Below are 20,529 nucleotides of genomic sequence, written 5' to 3'. Positions count from 1 at the left end.
CCCATCTCTAACTTTGGCTAAAGGTTTGTCAACCTTGTTTATCTTGTCAAGAACCAACTTTTTTGTTCTACTGATCCTTTATAGTATTCTTTTAGCCTCCATTTCATTAATTTCTTCCCTTATCTTTATTATTTCTTTCCATCTTGGTTTTCTAAAAGCCTGTGGTACTTTATTAGGTTATTTGTTTGAGATCTGTCTGACTTTTTTTAATGGAGCCGTTCAAACTATAAACTTTCCTCTTAGCATTCATTTGATGTATTCCAAAGGTTATGGTCAATTATGTTTTCATTTTTCTTTGATTCTAGGAACTTTTTATATCCCCCTTATCTCTTTGATAACCTACTATTGTTCAAGAGCACACTTTTCCATTTCTATATATCTGGATATTTTTTGTAGTTTCTCTTGTAATTGATTTCTAGTTTTAGTCTACCGTGGTCTAATAAAATGCAGAAAATGAGTTCAACTTACTTGTAGAAATGTAATGTTCTAAAATAGGTAATTTGGAGAAATTTCCATGGATTGCTGAAAAGAATGTGTATTTTACAGCCATTGCGTGGAATATTTTGTAGCTACCTTCTATGTCTAATGCATCTAGACTGTCATTACTTTGAAGCTTCCTTATTGATTTTTTAAAATCTGGATGACCTATTTATTGATGAATGTGAGGTACTAATGCCACTCACTATTCTTGTGCTGGGGAGGTCTATTTTTATATTTATATTCAGTAGAATTTATTGTTTAAAAGTGGACATGCTAACATTCAGTGTCTATATGCTTATAATATTTACATTTTCTTATTTGATTGTCCCCTGTTGACCTTCTTTGTTCCTTCCAAATAATTTTGGTTCAACATCTTTTTCAGTAAGATATGAGTGTAATACTCCTGCATGCTTCCAGATCCAATTTTCTTGGAAAACTTTTTTTCTATCCTTTCACTTTGAGCCTTTGCCTATGTTTGCCAGTGAGGTGCATTTCTTATGACAGCAAATGATCAGGTCTTGGTTTTTTACTCCTATCCACCATCCATGTCTTGATTGGACAATTGGAATAATGTCTAGACATTCAGCGTTATCATTGAAAGTTACATCGCAATTGCTGTCATTTTTGTTGGTTTTGTAGCATTGGTTCTTTCTAACTCCTCATGTATTTATGTATTTCTCTAATGAGACACTTTCCCATATTTTTCTGGTTGCATTTATCTTCCTTTTCTGTGTAGGATTCCTTTAAGAGGTCTAATATCATGGCACCTACAGGATAAGTTGGGTTTGCTTGTTTTTCTCTCCCTATCATAGCACTTAAGAAATGGGATTTACTCCTCCTCAGGGAGGGCGGGGCCACTGACTCTGCTTCCTTAACTTCAGGAGTTCTCCAGTTAGAACATATTTTCAGGATCAAGTTAGAACCTCTCCCTTTCCACCTCCTGCTCTTGTGCTTCTCTCCCATTCACACATACTGTGGGAAAGTGCCTTAAGATTTCCTAAACCAAGGTTGTTTCTTGTTTGCAAACTTCCAGATTATCCCAGGTTCAGACAAGTCCTTTGTTAAGACAGTGTCATGGCCATAGCCCTCAAAGATGAAGGGAGTGACAGAATGTCTTTCTTCACTTTGGCTAGCCTTTTTAACCCAAGCAATATTGTCCCACCAAATCCCCGTACTAGGTTTAAGGCTTGTAGTAGGTATGAATTTATCTTGTACTTGTAGATTTCTTACCCCTCATGGAGAGCTAGAAATGAAGTTTGGAATTGTTTGTGGCTTTTCTCTCTTGCTTTTTGCTTCTGTCCCTTTCTGCTGTCTTGTCCCTTTTTCATGAGTCCCAGTACTCTTCTTTTCTTTCTCCTTCAGGATATAGTCTTTGCTGTGTTATTGGACACTTCTTATTCACAGAGTCAAAATGGCAGATCCTTCTAATTTACCACCTTTCCCTATCTCATACTTTCTACATTCTGTGAGATCTTTGCCTAATCCCCAAATCATGCCCATTTATCTCTTTTGTTTTCTTCTAGAAACTTTGTAGCTCAGGTGTGTGTGTGTGTGTGTGTGTGTGTGTGTGAATGTTTTTGTTACATATGCTATGAAGTATTTTATTATCTACTGTTGTGTGACAATTATTCCAAGATTTGACTGTTAAAGTAATAATTATCTCACATGGTTTCTAAGAGTCAGGATTCTGGGATGTTTCTGACAGGGTCTGTGAGGTTGAAGTCAAAATGTCAGCCTTGGTATAGTCATCAGAAACCTGAGGAGGGCCAGGGGATCTATTCATAGGATAGCTCACTCACAGGACCATTTGCAGAAGCCATCAGTCTCTCAACATAAGGGACTTTCTGCAAAGTGTTTGAGTGTTCTCATGCCTGCTACTGGCTTCCCCAGAACAAATGATCCAAACAAGAACTAGTAAGGAAAAAAAAAAAAAAAACAATGAGTCTCGCTGGGCACTGGTGGCTCACATCTGTAATCCTAGCCTCTCAGGAAGCTAAGTTCTGAGGATCATGGTTCAAAGCCAGCCTAGGCAGGGAAGTCTGTGTGATTTTTATCTCCAATTAGCCACCAGAAGACTGGAAGTGGTACCGTGGTTCAAAGTGATAGAGTGCTAGCCTTGAATAAAAATTCAGGGACAGGGGCTGGGAAGGTGGCTCAGTGGTAGAGCGCTTGCCTTGCATGCATGAGGCCCTGGGTTCAATTCCTCAGCACCACATAAGCAAAAAGAAAAAAAGCTGGAAGTGGTGCTGTGGCTCAAGTGGTAGAGCACTAGCCTTGAGCTGAAGAGCTGAGGAACAGCTCCCAGGCCCAGAGTTCAGGTCCCACGACCGGACCTAAAAAAATAAAAATAAAATAAATTCAGGGACAGAGCCCAGAATCCAAATTCAAGCCCCATGACTGACAAAACAAAGCAGACAAATAAAAAAACAGCCCAGTGTGTCTTTATGACACAGTGACCAAAGCTACTCACCACTACTTCTATCTTATTCTACTCACTGGAAGTAAGCCTCTAAGTCCAGACTGCATTTGAGGTGAGGGGAATTAACTTTTACCTTCTTAAGGGAGGAATGTCAAGGAATTTGTGGACATATTTTGAATCACCATACGAGATAAAATTCCAAGTTCATTTCTTTCCTATCAAATACTCAGTTGTTCTATCATCATTTAAAAAGTTTTCCTTTTATTATGGTTGGTATTATTAGTTCTTACTTTTTCAGATGAAGATCATTAATTGTTACATTTCAAAAGGAAACCGAATTTTAAAAAATCAAGCCTATAGCAAAAGATTATTAAAAATACATAAATGAAAATTTCAAATCACTGTATTAATTTCTAAAAATATACTTTCTGTCAGTTTGCATCTCAATTTACAATTGCAGTAGTTAATACCATCTTGGAACATTAATGCTGCACAAAATCTAACATATTAGGTAATTTATCTCCTTAGCTTTATGAATACAGGAGCAGAAGTGCTGGGTAATTAAATAAATGGCTGAGGACATAATGCAATTCAAAGACTGATTAGGGAAAATTAGCCGTTTTGTCTCCTAGCCTAATAACCTTTTTGATATATGAAAGATTGAAAAGTTCTTGATATGAAAAATTATCATGTTGGTCATTGGTACTATCATCAAAATCTAATTTAATGAGTACTTTTAAATCTTTATTTATTACAACTGTGTGAGGAAACATCTTGTTTCCTTCATTCCTTCCTTTATTGATTTATTATTTCTGTTCCATCCATGCACCAATCCATCGATCCACCCATCTATCCGTCTGTCCATCTGCTCATCCATCCATCCATTTTAATGAATGGATAAATTTGTTTAATGAATTTGTTTAATTCACAAATATTTTCTACATATTTTCCAAGGGAAAGTGATGATCTTAACTGTAACTCTAACCCCAATACAATTCACTATCAAATATACAACTAACTATAAAATAAAGTAAAATAAACAAAAACAAATATCAAAAGAACAATCTCATAGTCATTAAAGAACTCAGAATCTGCATTCCTAAACATTAAAATACTTCTGTCCATAAGATACACTTTTGAATTCAAGGTTATTTTCTACCATCCAGTTACCAAAGCCTCTGAGAAAAATAGAATTTCCTAGAATCATGGAGATTGCAACTGCTTGGCAATGCTCCACATTAATAAACTACCAAAGGATCCAGCCCTTCTGTCACCAGGGTGGATTTTCCCTCAGTGTTACCATCATTCCTGTTCTGTAAAAAAAAATCTGTGGAAGAAACTTTCCTGGCCACAAGGAAATGCAAATCAAAACAACATTGAGACTACTTCACTATAGTCAGATTGGCCACCATTACTAATATGAAAACATATGCTGGCAAGGATGCAGGAAAAAAAAGAACCCTAATATATTGTTGGTAGGACTGTGAATTAGTGCAACCACTATGGAAATAAGTATACAGATTCCTGAAATACCTAAACATAGAACTACCTTATAATCCAGCCACACCACTCTTGGTTATTTATCCAAAAGACTGGGTACAATAAAGGCACCTGCATGCTTATGGAAGCACTGTTCATAATAGCCAATTAAGTAAACATTTCTGTTGTACTACTCTTGCACTTATATCTAAAGGAATATGTCAGCATACACTAGAGAAATCTATGCACATATATTTATAGCAGCACTGTTTATAACAGTCAAGCTATGGAATCAGCTTAAGTGCCCAATTGGTGGTTGGATGGAGAACATGAGGCATATACAACTGAAAGTTATTGAGCCATAAAAAAGAATGAAATTATGTTGTTTGTAGGAAAAGGATGGAACCTGAAGATCATCAGATTAAGCAAGATAAGCCAAACTCAGAAAGAAATATTATGCATTTTCTTTCACATACAGAATTTAGGTCTAAATAATAACTAGTAAAATGACATGATTGTAAAAGGAAGACTCCCTAGGGGAAGCCAGGTAATGGGAGATAAGGAATGAAGAAGATGGGGGGGGGTGAATATGATTGAAGTACATTGTATATATGTAAGAAAACAGTGTAAGAAACCCTCTAAACATTGTTTAAAAAGGGAGAGAGGGCCAGGGGAACTGGTGGCTCACGCCTGTAATCCTAGCTACTCAGAGGCTGAGATCTGAGAATCGTGGTTCAAAGTTAGCCCAGGTAGGAAAGTCCTTAAGATTCTTATCTCCAATTAACCACCAAAAAGCAGGAAGTGAGAGTGCTAACCTTAAGTTACAAAGCTCAGGTACAGCACTCAGGCTCTAAGTTCAAGGTCCAGGACCAGCACCAAAAAAGGGGAGGAGGGAAGGGAGAGAGGAAAATGCATTTAGTCAAAATATACTATAAGTATATATGTATGCGTGTATGTAAATATCACAGTAAAAATGGTTTTTATGGCAATAAAAAGAAAATATAAAAAGGAACCTATTTAGAAAAACAGCTCCTGAAAAGAAATTATGTTTTAAAAAAGCTCCTCCCTGGTGATTCTAATGTGTGGGTAGATGTGAGAGGCAAAGACACCTGGAAGAAAGGAACAGGTGGGCTCCAGGGCTCATAGTGGCAGGTGCACAGGGAGGTGGCATCGCAACAGCCACTTTAAACAGGATTGCTTAAAATCTGCTTACTGTCTGATCGGAGACCACTGAGTAACAGCAGGAATCATCCTATAACTGGCTGACATTTTTAAGGCCTAACACGATGCATGATGTGAGGCTTTTTAAAGCCTAAACAACACTCTCCCGTGATTAATAAAAAAAACAAAAACAAAAACAAAAAACACCCTAGACTTTAGGCTGGGAAGGAGGGGAAGAGGTATAGTTATGTCAGCCAAGTCCAAGTGCTGGAGGGTGTGGGCCTGGAAGCAGAGCCCGAGCCCAAGCCCACCACTCAGATTCACTTATCCCATAGTGATTTATCCTTCTGTTCCAATGAACTGAGGGAAAATGTAAAGTGAGTGAAGTCTTTGCTTGAGCCTTAAGAAAAACGCCTCAATATGTACAGCTGGTTACGAATCTTCTATAAACCCAGAGAGGCTGATCAAGACTCTTGAAAGGAGGAGTGATCTCCAGGCTGAATGCTAATGCCAGTCATGCAGAGCTCTTGCAACCCCTGGGTTAGCTAGGAAAGATCTAGAACACCAACTGCCTCCAGGTTTATTGGAGAATATTATCTTAGTCCAAGCAGATGCAGTTACAAAATATCGAAGACTAAATGACAGACGGAAACTTATGTTCGGAAGTTCTAGAGGCTGGAAAATGTCAGGTCAAGATGCAGCAGGTGATTGTGTGGTAAGGACTGCCATCCTGCTTCACTGGTCCCCTGGGCCTCTTTTATAAAGACGGTGAGCCTGTTCAACATAGTCCTTCCTGCCTCATGATCTAATCAATTCTCAAAGCCCCCACCCTTAATACCTAATACCATCGTGTTGGAAGATTAGGACTTCAATGTATGAATTGGCAAGGGAAGGGGAGGCTGGGGTGGGAGGAGGGACAGACCAAAACAAATAATACCTTGGAAGGAAATAAGAGGGTTGGAATCAAGATGGATTGCCACAGTGCTAACTAAATTTGTCTCCTAATTTCAGACCAGATGGAAGATGAAGGAAAGTGATTAAGCAAAGAACGTGAGCGGAGAAACTAAGCATTTAATGGAAAAAGTCAGTGAGAAGAAGTATCAATATTAGTTCTCCCAGGTAAACAACTCAGAGGCTATGATTGGAGCAAGTTGGGGGAAGGCAATGAACAGAGCAAGGACAGGGGGAGCAGCCCCTCCCCCCCTCACCAACTACACTCCCTCATCTGTCTTGATTTGCTGCTTATGAACATGATGGATGAGGCCGCAACCAGCAAAGCTGCTGTCTCTGCCCTTTGCCTGCCCTGTTATAATGGTTTGCATGTAACCTTGAAGAATAGTCTCTAAAGGGCACCAGGCTGATCAATGCTCCTCATTCAACTCCCCACACCCACTGCTTGTGACCAGTTCGCCTTTTCCAGGTCAATGCCTGCTTATGTCTGCCTTTGAAATGTGAGAAAGTAGCATTGGAGTTAATAATGGCAGTAGGGTCTTACAAATATTGCTTCATGTTCTTAGAGCACACTATTGACTCTAAGAGCAACTGAGAGAGAGAGAGAGAGAGAGAGAGAGAGAGAGAGAGAGAGAGAGAGACAGAGAGACAGAGAGACAGAGAGACAGAGAGAGAGACAGAGAGACAGAAAGACAGAGAGACAGAGAGACAGAGAGACAGAGAGAGACAGAGAGAGAGAGAAAGACGATTAAGAGGTAATGGTAATTATTAGACTGCTGTAACTCAGAAACTGATGGTAGCTGGTCTTTTTAACACTTTGGACTTGACAGAAATAATTGCATAAACTGGAATAGAGGAGTGGACCTTTAGAAAATGGGGGATTTTCTTAGATTTTTATCATGATAATATTTGTGGTTGACACATAACTTCAATAAATATTTATTACTTGCCTACTATGCTCTATGTTATTACTATTAAGATGAATGTTTCAATTCTCCATCCAGTTCTTGCAGAACTCATATTGAATGGCAGTGGGGAGGGGAGAGAAAAAAAATCTATGTTTTCAATAAAAACATAGATTGAGGTCAGCATAGAATCCTGGGAGAGATGGGGTAATGTCTGAGCTGAGATTTGTGCATTCTGAGTTGGGTGTGTGTTTGGGGATGGGTGGATAAGCAGCAGTATGTTATTAATGAAGCCTACAATGCAAATTAGAAGCAGCAGCAGTTGGTGATGGTAAAGTAGGGAGGGGCCTTGAATGCCAAGCTTTGGGCTCTAAAAGACTAGCCAAGTTCTGTGTGTTGAGCTGAGCAGATCTTTCTCAGTTTAACAGAGGATCTTCAAACTCATTTGCATTAGAATCATTTAGAATTTTGCCACTCAGCATCCCCAGATAGCAGAACTTAAGAACCTACTAGAAATGCAAACTCTCCCTGTTCCCTGTAGCCCCTGCAGGAGAATATATATTTCCACAAGAGAATCTATATGCACAGTGAAGTTTGAGAAGTGCTTCTTGGAGAACTTGAGGGGAAAAAAAAATGACTCTCGGATTTTGACTCATTATCATTGGGGTAAGACCCTGGAGACTGCTGCATTGTTAATAAACATTCCAAGTAGTTCGGCTACAGGTAGCAGAGGAATTTTTGTTGTTGTACAGGAACTCAGGGCCTAAGCACTGTCTCTCAAGGTTGGCACTCTACCACTTGAACTACATCTCCACTTCTGGCTTGGTGGTGATATATTGGAGATAAAAGTCTCATGGACTTTTCTTGCCTGAAGTAGTCTTGAACTGTGATCCTCAGATCTCCAGCTTCCTAAGTGGTTTGGATTATAGGCATGAGACACTTGCACCCAGCTGTTGCTATTGTTCATTATTTTATTTTATTATTTATTTTATTTTATTTTTTGGTTTATTTTTTATTTTATTATTATTATTTTTAATTGTAAAAATACTGTACAGAGGGGTTACAATTACTTGGGCAAGATAATGAGTACATTTCTTATCAAGAATTGTAGCCTCTTCCTTTGTTTCCCCTTCCATCCCATCCTCCCCTCACCCCCTCCCCCAATCCTCGCCACCCCCCCCAGCCCCAAAGTTGTAAAGTTCCTTTTCGATATAACAACTTGTACATCTCATTGTTGCAATGGGTCCACCTGTATCCCTATTTAAACGATTTGTTTTTCCCCTTCCCCTCCACAAATTATACCGACATCAAATACAGTGAAAGCAGGGGTTATACTGTGGGGGAGGGACATACAAAACAACAAAGAAATAATCTTATAAATGTGTTAGAAACAATCGCATGAAAGGAAAAAAAAACATTTGAATACAAATCTTAGGGTTCATTTCCCTAACATCAACTTATCTGACCTTTTCTACTTGACTCAGACTTATACTAGATATTGCAAATAAGGGAAACCATGGGACCTATGTTTCTTTGGGCCTGGCTTACTTCACTTAAAATAATTTTTTCCAAGTCTTTCCATTTCCTAACAAATGGGGCAATATCATTCCTTCTGATGGAGGCATAGAATTCCATTGTGTATATATACCATATTTTCTTGATCCATTCATCTACTGAGGGGCATCTGGGTTGGTTCCATATCTTAGCTATAGTAAATAATGCTTCAATAAACATAGTCGTGCTAGTAGCTTTAGTGTGGTCTTGTTTGTGATCATTTGGGTAAATGCCCAAAAGTGGGATAGCTGGGTTATAGAGAAGCTCTATGTGGAGTCTTTTGAGGAACCTCCATACTGCTTTCCAAAGTGGTTGAACAAGTTTACACTCCCACCAACAATGTGGACAGAAGTAAACCTTCTGTCCACATCCCCTCCAGCATCCGTTGTTATTAGAGTTCTTGATTTTAGCCATTCTAACTGGAGTGAGGTGGTATCTCAATGTTGTTTTGATTTGCATTTCTTTTATGGCTAGGGAGGTTGAGCATTTCTGCATGTATCTATTGGCCATCCTTCTTTCCTCTTCAGAGAAGTTTCTCTTTAAGTCTTTAGGCCACTTATTTATTGGGCAGTTGTTTCTTTGAGGATTTGTTGTTGGGGGGTTTAATTTTTTGAGTTCCAGGTATATTTTAGATATGAGACCCTTGTACATTTTATGGCTAGTGAAGATCTTCTCCCAATCTGTGGGCTTTCTATTGATCTTGCTAGCTATGTCCTTTGCCATCCAGAAGCTCTGCAACGTCATGCAATCCCATTTGTCCAACCTTTCTTTGATTTGTTGTGTTTCTGGGTCTCTATTAAGAAAATTTGGGCCTGTGCCAAGGAGACCTAGGGTTTTTCCTATTTCATCTGTAATGTTTTCAGAGTGTCTGCTTTGACTTCAAGGTCTTTGATCCATTTGGAGTCAATTCTGGTGCAGGGTGATATATAAGGATCTAGCTTTAGTTTTCTACATGTAGTTAACCAATTTTGCCAGCACCATTTACTGAAGAGGCTGTCTTTGTTCCATTCTATTGTTTTAGCTCCCTTATCGAAGATTAGATGGCTATAGGTCTGTAGGTTCATTTCTGGGTTTTCAATTCTACTCCATTGATCCTGAGGTCTGTTCTTGTGCCAGTACCAAGCTCTTTTGATTACTATGGTTTTATAGTAGAGTTTGAAATTTGGTATTGATATTCCTCCAGCAGTGTTCTTTCTGTTGAGAATCGTTTTTGCAATTCGGGGTCTTTTATTGTTCCATATGAATTTTTGGATTGCCTCTTCTATTTCCTTGAAGAATGAGGTTGGAATTTTGATAGGTATTGCATTGAATTTGTAGATAGCCTTGGGAAGTATTGCAATTTTCACGATGTTAATCTTTCCAATCCAGGAGCATGGGAGTTTTTACCACTTTCTAAGTTCTGTATTGATTTCCTTTTTCAAGTTTTTAAAGTTTTCATCATAGAGGTCCTTCACTTCTTTGGTTAAGTTAATTCCTAGGTATTTTATTTTTTGTGGGGCTATTAAGAATGGAGTTGCTTTCCTAATTTCAGCCACACTTTTCTCATTGTTGGCATACAGAAGAGCCATTGATTTTTGAGGGTTAATTTTATCAAGATGGTTTTTTTTTTTTTTTTTTGGTAGGTTGTGGGGCTTGAACTCTGGGCCTGGGCGCTGTCCCTCAGCTCTTCAGCTCAATGTGAGCACTCTACCACTTGAGCTACAGCGCCACTTCCTGAGGGTTAATTTTATACCCTGCTACTTTGCCAAAGTTTTGAATCAGCTTGAGTAATTTTGGAATGGAGTCTATGGGATTCTTTAAATACAAGATCATGTCATCTGCAAAGAGGGAGAGTTTTACTTCTTTCCCTATTTGGATCCCCTTTATGTTTGCATCTTGTCTTATTGCTGTAGCTAGGCATTTTAATACTAGATTGAAGAGAAGTGGAGAGAGTGGGCATCCTCAGGAACAAGACAAGGATGTCCACTCTCTCCACTTCTCTTCAATCTAGTTTTTATTTTTATTTGTTGTTATTGGGGTGGTTTTTTTCTTGGTGGTACTGGGATTTGAAAACAGTGCCTAGTGTTTGTTAGGTACTTTACTATTTGAACCATGTCTCTAACCTGACTGAGGAATGTTTAAAAACCCATGTGTAGGCTTCATCAGGCTCTCAGGGGACAGCAAATATCCTTGGATGTTTGCAGTATAACCTTGGACATATTTGAGATTCACTTGATGAGAAGGTCTTAAGCAGATAAATGGCATAGCCAAATCTTGGTAGATTTCTTTATTTTTTTTCAAGTTTTCCACATCTATTAATAAAGATAGCCCTTGAAGCTTGAAAGGGAATAATTTTATGATAGAAGGCTGTGTAGTCTTGCCAAAAATATTTGTTAGTTATAAGGACAGTGACCTTCAAAATGATTTGGCATATTTCACCATCACCCACAGCGATTCTCATACTAAATAGAGTTACAGGATAGCTCTGAAAACATTGGAGAGTATTTCTTTTGTACACATTTGGTTATTTGTCTTTGGTACTTTCCAGATGGGGTGGCACAAGTAGAGTTTAGCTGGCCTCATATGCCAATTCTGTCCTACAATGTCTGTGGCATATGGGGTTTGATTCACTTTATTTGAATCTAATTAGTTTATCTCCAAAGTTGGAATAATAGAACTTTCACACATGTGGAGTTATGTGAATAAAATAAAGTATTAAGAACTTGATTAAATGTACAGTTCCCAGAAAACAAGAATTCTAGATTTGATTGTATGAAAGAAGCAGAGCTGAAAAACATTATACAAAAGTCTTTACTTTGATCTTGATACTAAGAATTAAGATGCAGCTAGGCATAGTGGTACACACCTATAATCCCAACAACTCTACAGTATGGGCAAAAGCACAGACCCTAACTGAAAATTAACTAAAGCCAAAAAGGACTGGGGAGGGGACATTGCTCAAGTGGTAAAGTATCTACTTAACAAGTGTAAGGCCCTAAATTCAAATCCTATTACTACCAAAAAAATTAAGATGCTTCCAAATACTTATGATGTATTAGGCACTTTTCTAAGAACTTGATTCTTTTTACTTTGTGGAGTCCTTGTCATGACCTGGTAATGCTAATCCTTTTCGTCATTTCAATCCTATTGGCATTGTAATTAACTTACCCATGTTCACACAGCTGAGAAGGGGCATAATAATGATTTGAGCATAGCTCCATTTATTCCCAGCTCCAGTGTATTCTAACAATTTTCTCTGTAGTCTACTTGGGTGTCATTTCTTTCATCAGGGTGGTAGATATGCATCACATCAAGACTCCTTCTTGAAACAGAGAGTCAAGTGCAAAGCACACTTTGCATGTGTGTTCATCTGACATATATGGCCTAAACAAAAGCTTAGCCCAGGAACTCTGGACCTGAGAGGCAGCCCTGACCACAGAAAGTCTGGCCAAGGCCTGACACCCAGAACATGACAGGACACACAGATCAGCCAGGCAGATTTGCACTCTGTCTGATTATAAGTCACCTAAAATCAACTATGCTACTTTATTCTTCTGAGTTCACTTACACAGATTCATTGGATTGCCCACAGTGTTGGCAGAGAAACTAGAGTTTCCAGGAGTAGAGGACTCATTAGCTGCCAAGGAATGTGTCCCCCAAGCTGGCAGCCAGTCAGACACAGATTGTGAAGGCCAGAAGCAGGAGCTTGCCCACTTCTAGGGAGCACACAGAATATCTTGCAGCAGGTCAGAGTGAAACAGCAGATTTTAGGGGTGCCTAGAAATAAGAAGTCATCTGTCTGGGAAACAGCACAAATAGCAAGAATTCTAAGTATGAGTATATGAAACAAGCAGAACTAAAAAGGAAAAAAAAGAAAGAGTTCAGAAGCTGCTGAGTATGGTGGTACTGATCTGGAATCCCATCAACAAAAGAAGCAGAGGTAGAAGGATTACACTCTAAGACTAAGCACTAGGATGGCTCATGCATGTAGTCCTAGCTACACAGGAAGCTGAGATTTGAAGATCACCGTTTGAAGCTAGTCTGTGCAGGAAAGTCTGTGAGACTCTTATCTTAAATAAATTACAAAAAAAAACCCAAAACCTAAAAAATTCCAACGCCAATAGTGGAGCTATGGCACAGGTGGTAGAGCATTAGCCTTGAGCTAAAAAGCTCAGATACAGTGCCCAGGCCCTGAGTTCAAGTTCTAGGACCAGCACAATAAGACAAAACAACAAAATCTCACAAGACTCCATAAAGTAACTAAAGCTGGTGGCAACATCTCAACATGGGGAAAAATGGTGATTTAGTCTTAACACACTTTCTCCAAACTGAAGCCAGAGATGGCCGGGCAGGTCAGTTCCACCTTTGGGAGCAACATAACAGAAACAATATGTGCATTCATGGCTGGAGGTTGTTGATACTTGGGACTCTTGGACCTCAATCACAGTGATATTATCACAGTGATATTATACAGGGAAGCTGTGACTTCAATGGTAATAACCAGTCAGAAAACTTCTGGGTTCTCAGATCTCATTGCCAATACTAATGTAACACATTGGTTTGAAAAGTCTAGCATTCAGCCATCCTTCAGCCAGTTAAAGATATTGCTGGGCTAGGCCCCTCAGACTCAGTAGGTCTGGGTGGGGTGGAGCCTGATAATTTGTATTTGTATCAGATTCTAAATGATGCTGATAGTCTATGGACCATATTTGGTGAGTGGGTGCTTTGTGATCCTGCCAGATTCCCCCATGGTACAAAAGGACTTATTCTTTCAACTTATGGGGATCTTGTGGCCAGAGCCCCAGTTTCCTCTGGGAAAGGTCCACAGCTAGAGAGAGTCTCCTTGCTTGAGTTCATGCTTTATCCCTGGCACAGGCCTCAGTCAGTGATTGGTTGGTAGTTGCAGGGGTTGAAGAGACCCTCACTCAAGAGGGTCATTTCAATGTCAGGATCTTTGTGGAGCTGACTATGGCTCCCATCATGACTGCACTGAAACTCAGGGTTTCCTTTAGCTCATACCTTAAAGCAGCTCCCAGAGGGCTACCATCAGTAAAAAAAAAAAAAAAAAAAACCAAAACATTGACATCATTCACAAACAGTTTTGCTCTCCATGGTGGGGCATCAGACAAATGATCAAACGCTAATACAAGACTCCTGCTCATGGATCACCTTGAACACAGTGATGAGGGACGAGCCTCACAAGAGACTGAGTCTGTGGAGTGAAGCAAGTCATACAGTCAAGCCCCAGAGTCAATAGGCCAGCATTGTAGACTCTGATTGTATGGGAAACTGAAGAGCTGCTGGGCAGAGCAAGTAGATATATCACTTATGACAAGCAAATACTGAAGAATTGGGAACAACAAACCAATCTATCATAGGATGTCTACCGTACAGTTACCTAACGTGTCTTAATGTAGTACGCAAACCACAAAGGTATGGATTTCTAGAGGATATTAAAGGGGCATCTACTCAAGCCTGCAATGAAAGGCGGGACAAGGACAGCCTCTGGAATAAAGTCAGGTTAGAGAGGAAAGAATAGAAGCCTAGACAAGTAGGGTAGAGGATGGAGAATCATAAGGGATTAGAAAAATAAGGAGATGATGAGGTCATGCTATATCTTCAAGGCCTCTGAAAGGAATTTTTAACTTATTCTGAGATATTAGAAAGCTTTGAGGAGGAGGGTGCTTAAGCAAGATTCGTGGTTAGATACAAGGTGGGAAATGGTTCTGGCAGCAAGGTGGGAGGGGATGGTTTGGAGAGTAAAGAACAGGGAAGAAACAATTTGTCAGCCTTGGCAATGGTCCAGGTGAGGGAAGGAATCACAGATGTTACTCTGAAGAGATTCACGGAGTGCACGGTGTGTCTGAGTCCCAGCTCTCTATTAAGATTGTGGGATTTTGAACACATGACAGCCTGGTAAAACTTGGGTTTCTGGATCTGTGAAATGAACGTTGAGACAGTACATGCAGACAGGATTTCTATGAGGCTTTTACTAGCAAATGCCTAAAAGTGATTCATTGGTTCAGCATGTGAAACAAACAGAACTAGAGTATTAACTGTCATTATTATGCATGGAGGGTGGGAACTGATGTATAACTAGCAGGGCTTGAAATGTTCAAATGCTTTAAAGATACTTGAAATACTGAAAAGGAAAGCTAAAGGATTGGCAGAGGGTGAGTATCAAGGACAGTTGAAGGCTTTATCTGGCCTCTGCTCTTAGGATCAGCATTTCATTCATTCATTCATTCATTCATATATCCTTCGATTCAGTGCTCTTCCTGAGCACTTCCTGTGCCTAGTATTGTTCTACACAGTGGCATTTAGCAGTGACATGAGCCTAAAACACTTCTTCAGGGATTATAACCCAGATGTCACTCTAGGCTGAAAGCACGTAGGCAGTTCTGTCTTCATTTCCATCATTTTGAGAGTTTTTAGTATCTTGATTCCTGTTTTATTTGCAATTAATAGACAAAAAGCTTAGTGCATTTCTCTCTGTTTTAATACTGCATGCAAATCTAGGTGGTGTGGATATAAAGATACAGCTTGGAATTGAAAGGCTTTCAGCTGTTTGTACTGAGAGGTTGTGCAAATCTGAAAACCAAGCAAGAAAATAATCATGAGTAAGTGGCCTGCCATTGGTCTATACACATTTGCAAAATCCAATCAAATTTCTCATTGTTTGCTCAGGGTAGTTTGTAGCGGGTTTTGCTTCCTGTGTATGCAGGTTCATTGCTGTTTTTTTAGCTATGGGAGTCATATGACATGGTATACCACCAACACTTTCTCATACTAACATTCATTACAAGTCTTCCATGTTTGTTTCTGAAATCTTCCTTTAGGAGCCAGGCACTGTTCTTTGTTTAAGTATGATTTGTTTTAGCTACACTGCCATAATCTATGTGACTTTAATGATGTCAGATTTAATTGTGCTCACTAAACCCTTCAATTACCATGCACTTACCCGTGACAATGTATAATTGTTACAACAATTCTGGACACTTGTCTGGAAATGAGTGAAATCGATCATGCCAACCCATTGGCTGAGTTTCCCCTACCTGTTGGGAAGAGTTCTGGTAGAGTAGAACCATGCAGGACTTCTTCATTCTGACTTGCTATTTTCCATATTCATGTTCCTCCCAGCTTCCCGCCTCTTTGACCTGCTTGCCCTCAAAGCACAGCTCAGGCTTCACCATCTTCATGGAGGAGATGTCTGTGTTTCAGTATCTTCCTACTACACTCTATCTCCACACTGGAGGTGGAAGAAACAGAGGCAGGGGGAAGGTCAGAGTAAAATGAACTAAGACTCATCAACTGTTACTTATTCAGAGCTTTCCATACTAGGAAGTCAACCACCATCACTTGTGGCAAGAAGAGGAGTGGGGCAGGTTTAGAGTGGAAAACAGAGAAGGCTCAGGTGTGTCCTAATGGATGCTATGGCATGGAGAAGCTATGGGCTGGCTAGCCAGAAGAGGGCATCTCATGGAATTAGTTATGAGGACATATATGAAACTCTCTAGTTAATCCTAAATTAGAAACATGGACAAAGGTTAAAGAAACTCTCAATTATTCATCAAGTCCAGATGTTTGGAGCCAATAGAGGTAGCATATAATTTCCTATTAGTCCAATTCATAGATAGCAGACTAGCTTCTCAGGCTGGTAGCTATAGGTAATATATGGTTTCCTGGGCAGATTGCTGCAGGTCAGAGGTCATAGTTTCATTAAACATGTGATCTAGCCATTGCCCATGTATAATTCAGTCTCTTCCCAGGCAGGAAGCTCCCATAATGGCCCAAGTGAGAGTAGCTGAGATCAGTAAAAAGAGAGAAGACAATAGTGATTGTAGTAAGGAAGGCCTTAAAAATCAGAACAGAAATGGAGGGAAAAGGGTGAACAAATGCAACAGTGGTATCACTAGACACTATGCTGAAAATGAACAATACGACTTAGGGGTGAGGATGGGAGAGAAAAACTGGGAGAGAGCAAGGGAGGGGGTGACATTGTCCCAAAATAAATGTACTCTTTACCTGACTTATGTAATTGTTACCCTTCTGTACATCACCTTTATAATAACAATTTAAAAAATTAAAAAGTAGAACAGATTAAAAATTCACTGCTTATATGTAAACCACAGCTCTGCTTCTCAACTGTGACAAGAGGGTAACTACTGTAAGTACTTCATAGATACTGTTGGTTGTCAAATGCAAACTACATTGGTTATTATATATAACGTGATTAGAACAATTCTGAATATCAAGGGCAGGTTATTACCCTGCAGAAAGTGATAGCTAATGATAAAGTGATAGCTAATCAGGAAGAAGAGCAGGCTTTGAAGCAAATTGAGCAAATTGGACCTCTGTATGTTCATTTGGTTAAGCCATCTTTTCTCTTACTTGTTGGGAGGAGGAGATATAATCCATTTATTTAATTATTTATTTAAATTAAGATAAGAATTGTATATATTTATTATGCATAGCATGATTTTTAAAAATATGTACCTGTTGTATAATGGTTAAAGCCAGAGAATTAACGTATCTATTACCTTACATACCTGTTTTTGTGATATAAACTCTTAGCCATTTTCAAGTATATAATACATTGTAAATAATATGTTATCATTATATGTTATTTATAATATATTAAGATATCATATTAATAATGTATGAAATACATCATTAAATTATTGTAACTTCTGCTTCTATGAATTCAGTGTTTTTAGATTCTGTGTGAGATTGTACAGCTTTTGTTTTTTCTGTGTATGGCTTAGTTTATTTAACATGATGATGTCCTTAGGGCTCATCGTGTTGTTTTAAAGGACAGCATTTCCTTTTTAAAGACTGAACAGTATTCCATTGTGTATCTATGCCACATTTTCTTTATCCTTCATTTGTTGGTAGAAACTTACACTCCTTCTGTATCTTGGCTATTGTAAATATTGCTTGCAAGGAACATGAGTGCAGATACTTTGTTAAAATACTAGTTTTTATATTCTTCTGAATCCATACCAAAAGAACTTACTTAGATCTTACAAGTTGTAGCTCTAGTTTTGACTTTTTGAGGAAGTTCTGCACTGTTTCCCATAATGGCTGAATAAATTTACATCCCCTTTAGTTTGTATTGGCTGCTTCAGGGTCTACACAAGAAGTTAGCAGCACTATTCCTCAGGCAAACAGAATAATTGGTTTGAAATTTTGAATTACCAGAACAATGAATAAAGTTCAAAATGCTTTAAAAATAAAGAGATTGACAAGAATAGCCATAAAGATATGTGCTTAGTGCTTTGCTGTTTACAAATCATCTTCTGTTGATAGAGATTTGGGATAAATAAAAATAATTATTTTTGACTGGTAAGGAATGAAGAAAATAGAGGAACATAACAAATTCACTCAATTCCCTCTGCTCCTTGGCTTTCAGTTAATTAAAGTCCTAGCACTTCATATTTGCCTATACTGGTGCTCCCAACTATCATTTCTACATAAAAATTGGTTCAGTTTTCAAGGGTAAATCATAAGCATATACTAAGGCTAATACATTATTTATTACCCTGGAATAATAGAAAAATACCTTGTGCAACCTGTATTTTCATGGATGAACTGCAAGATAAAGACTGTATAAACATGTATTTTCTTAACATACTGTCTCCTACTCTTGATCATTTTATTCTAAAGCAAACGAAAGGAAAGAATGTAGGAAAGCCAAAACTCAAGGAGAATCTTAAAACTGACATCCCTTTTTATTCATGTGAATTGCAGTCTTTTATACAAAAGAAATTAAAGAAAGCTGATAATGTATTCCACACATGGAGGGACGCGCTATCATCAATAACATGAATAAGCTTGTTCAGAAAATAAATAAACATTTAATGCTCACTGAAGTGACTTTCCTTTCCCAACTATCATAAGCACACTTTAAAGATGTAATGAACAGTAATTTGTTCTACATCATTAAGAAGAACAAGAAGGCTGGACAACTTTAAATGGAGTTAAAATACCTCCTGGATAGAAACCAAACTAAGATTTTGCTCTTCTTCCTGGGATTGCAATGAGCTACAGAACATAGACAAGTAATCATTTGACTGCATATGCTGCTGACTAGAGGGAGGTAAGCAAAAGTCCAAACCAATGCACATGACCTAATACACTTGCAGAAATGCATCAAACTTGTACATTTCTTTAATGACATTATTGCTGCATTGATGGCTTGTGAGTTCTATCAGAAATACATTAAAATTTTTGGCAGACTATTTCAGCCAGATTGTTTAGTGTCCTATGTCTCTTTATTTTTACCCAGTGACTGAGAGCTGCTGTTGAAATAATCAAAACCATTCATCAAGCATATTTTTCTCAATTAAAAAGATTAAAAATATAAAATGAATCGCTTCTCGGCCTTTTGGCTAAGATCAAGTGTAGTAAAAATATAAAATGAAAGTAGCCTGCTCTGTATTACTCATTTTTCAGATAGGGTCTCAAATTTTTGCTCAGGCTGACCACAACTGCAATCCTACTGTTATTTCTCTTATATAGCTAAGATGAAAGACATACACCACCATACTGCTGTTGCTTTTGTTGCTGTTCATCTGGGTCTGCTCAATTTCAGCCCTAGCAAACCTTAAACTATGATCCTCCCAATAGCCACCTCCTAATAGCTTCAATGATAGGCATGAGCCTCCACATTGAGCCAAAAATGACTTATTAAATCTGTGAATTTTCAATGGGCATTTTCCACCCATTCACTTTTGTTTCAGAATATTTTTGTTTTACAATTTTATTTATTTATTTATTTATTTATTTATTTATTTATTTATTTATTCATTCATTCATTCATTCATTCATTCATTTTTCTTGGTCATGGGGCCTGAGCTCTGGGCCTAGGCACTGTCCCTCAGTTTTTCAGCTCAAGGCGAGCACTCTACCACTTGAGCCACAGCACCACTTCTGGCTTTTTCTGCTTATGTGGTATGAGGAATCAAACCCAGGCCGTCATGTATGCAAAGCAAGCACTCCACCACTGAACCACCTTCCCAGCCCCATGTGTGTTACAATTTTTTAAAGACCATCTGGAGAATATACCTTGGGTATTAAGCTCAAGACTGTTAAAATTCTGAGAATGGGATGGATAGACTCCTGGCTGGATGTATTGAACTCTGGGACTTGTTGTTTAACAGGGTGGCAGAAGATAGCATACCAGAATTTCTCCTAGACTGACCTCAGTATTAACCAGGCTTTCCCACTTACTAACTCCAGTATCCTTAGGCTAGAACAAAAATGATGGCAGGCAGAATTTTCAAACATCATCTCAGAAGATTCAGGAAAAGACTCAAGAAAAATTTGTGTCACCTATATAAAAGTGAAATAAAATATGGGGAAAAGCCCATATGAAAGTTGAAAAAGGGATATTCAGGAAAATAAGAAGAAAGAAAAAGAAGGATTAAAAAATGAAAAGAGGAAATAAATGGATCTAATCTTGGAAGAAAATAAGACCAAAACATTAACTATTTATGTGAAATCTTTCAACAATAGGAAAATATAATGATGTAAGAATGTAAAAGTGGGAGAAAAGTGAGGGAGGGGGTAACAAGTTCGACAAGAAATGTACTCACTAAT

General features: G+C 38.5%; 1 pseudogene; it reads left to right on the top strand.

Moving 5' to 3' along the window:
• The first annotated feature begins 19,299 nt into the window (after nt 1-19,299).
• On the top strand, nt 19,300-19,472 carry LOC138814362 (U2 spliceosomal RNA; annotated as a pseudogene).
• Nucleotides 19,473-20,529: the final 1,057 nt, after the last annotated feature.

The sequence above is a fragment of the Dipodomys merriami genome, unplaced genomic scaffold (genome assembly GCF_024711535.1).
Source record: "Dipodomys merriami isolate MVZ:Mamm:240054 unplaced genomic scaffold, mDipMer1.0.p SCAF_6, whole genome shotgun sequence".
Taxonomy (NCBI): Eukaryota; Metazoa; Chordata; class Mammalia; order Rodentia; family Heteromyidae; genus Dipodomys; species Dipodomys merriami.
This window is presented reverse-complemented; position numbering and strand designations above follow the sequence as displayed.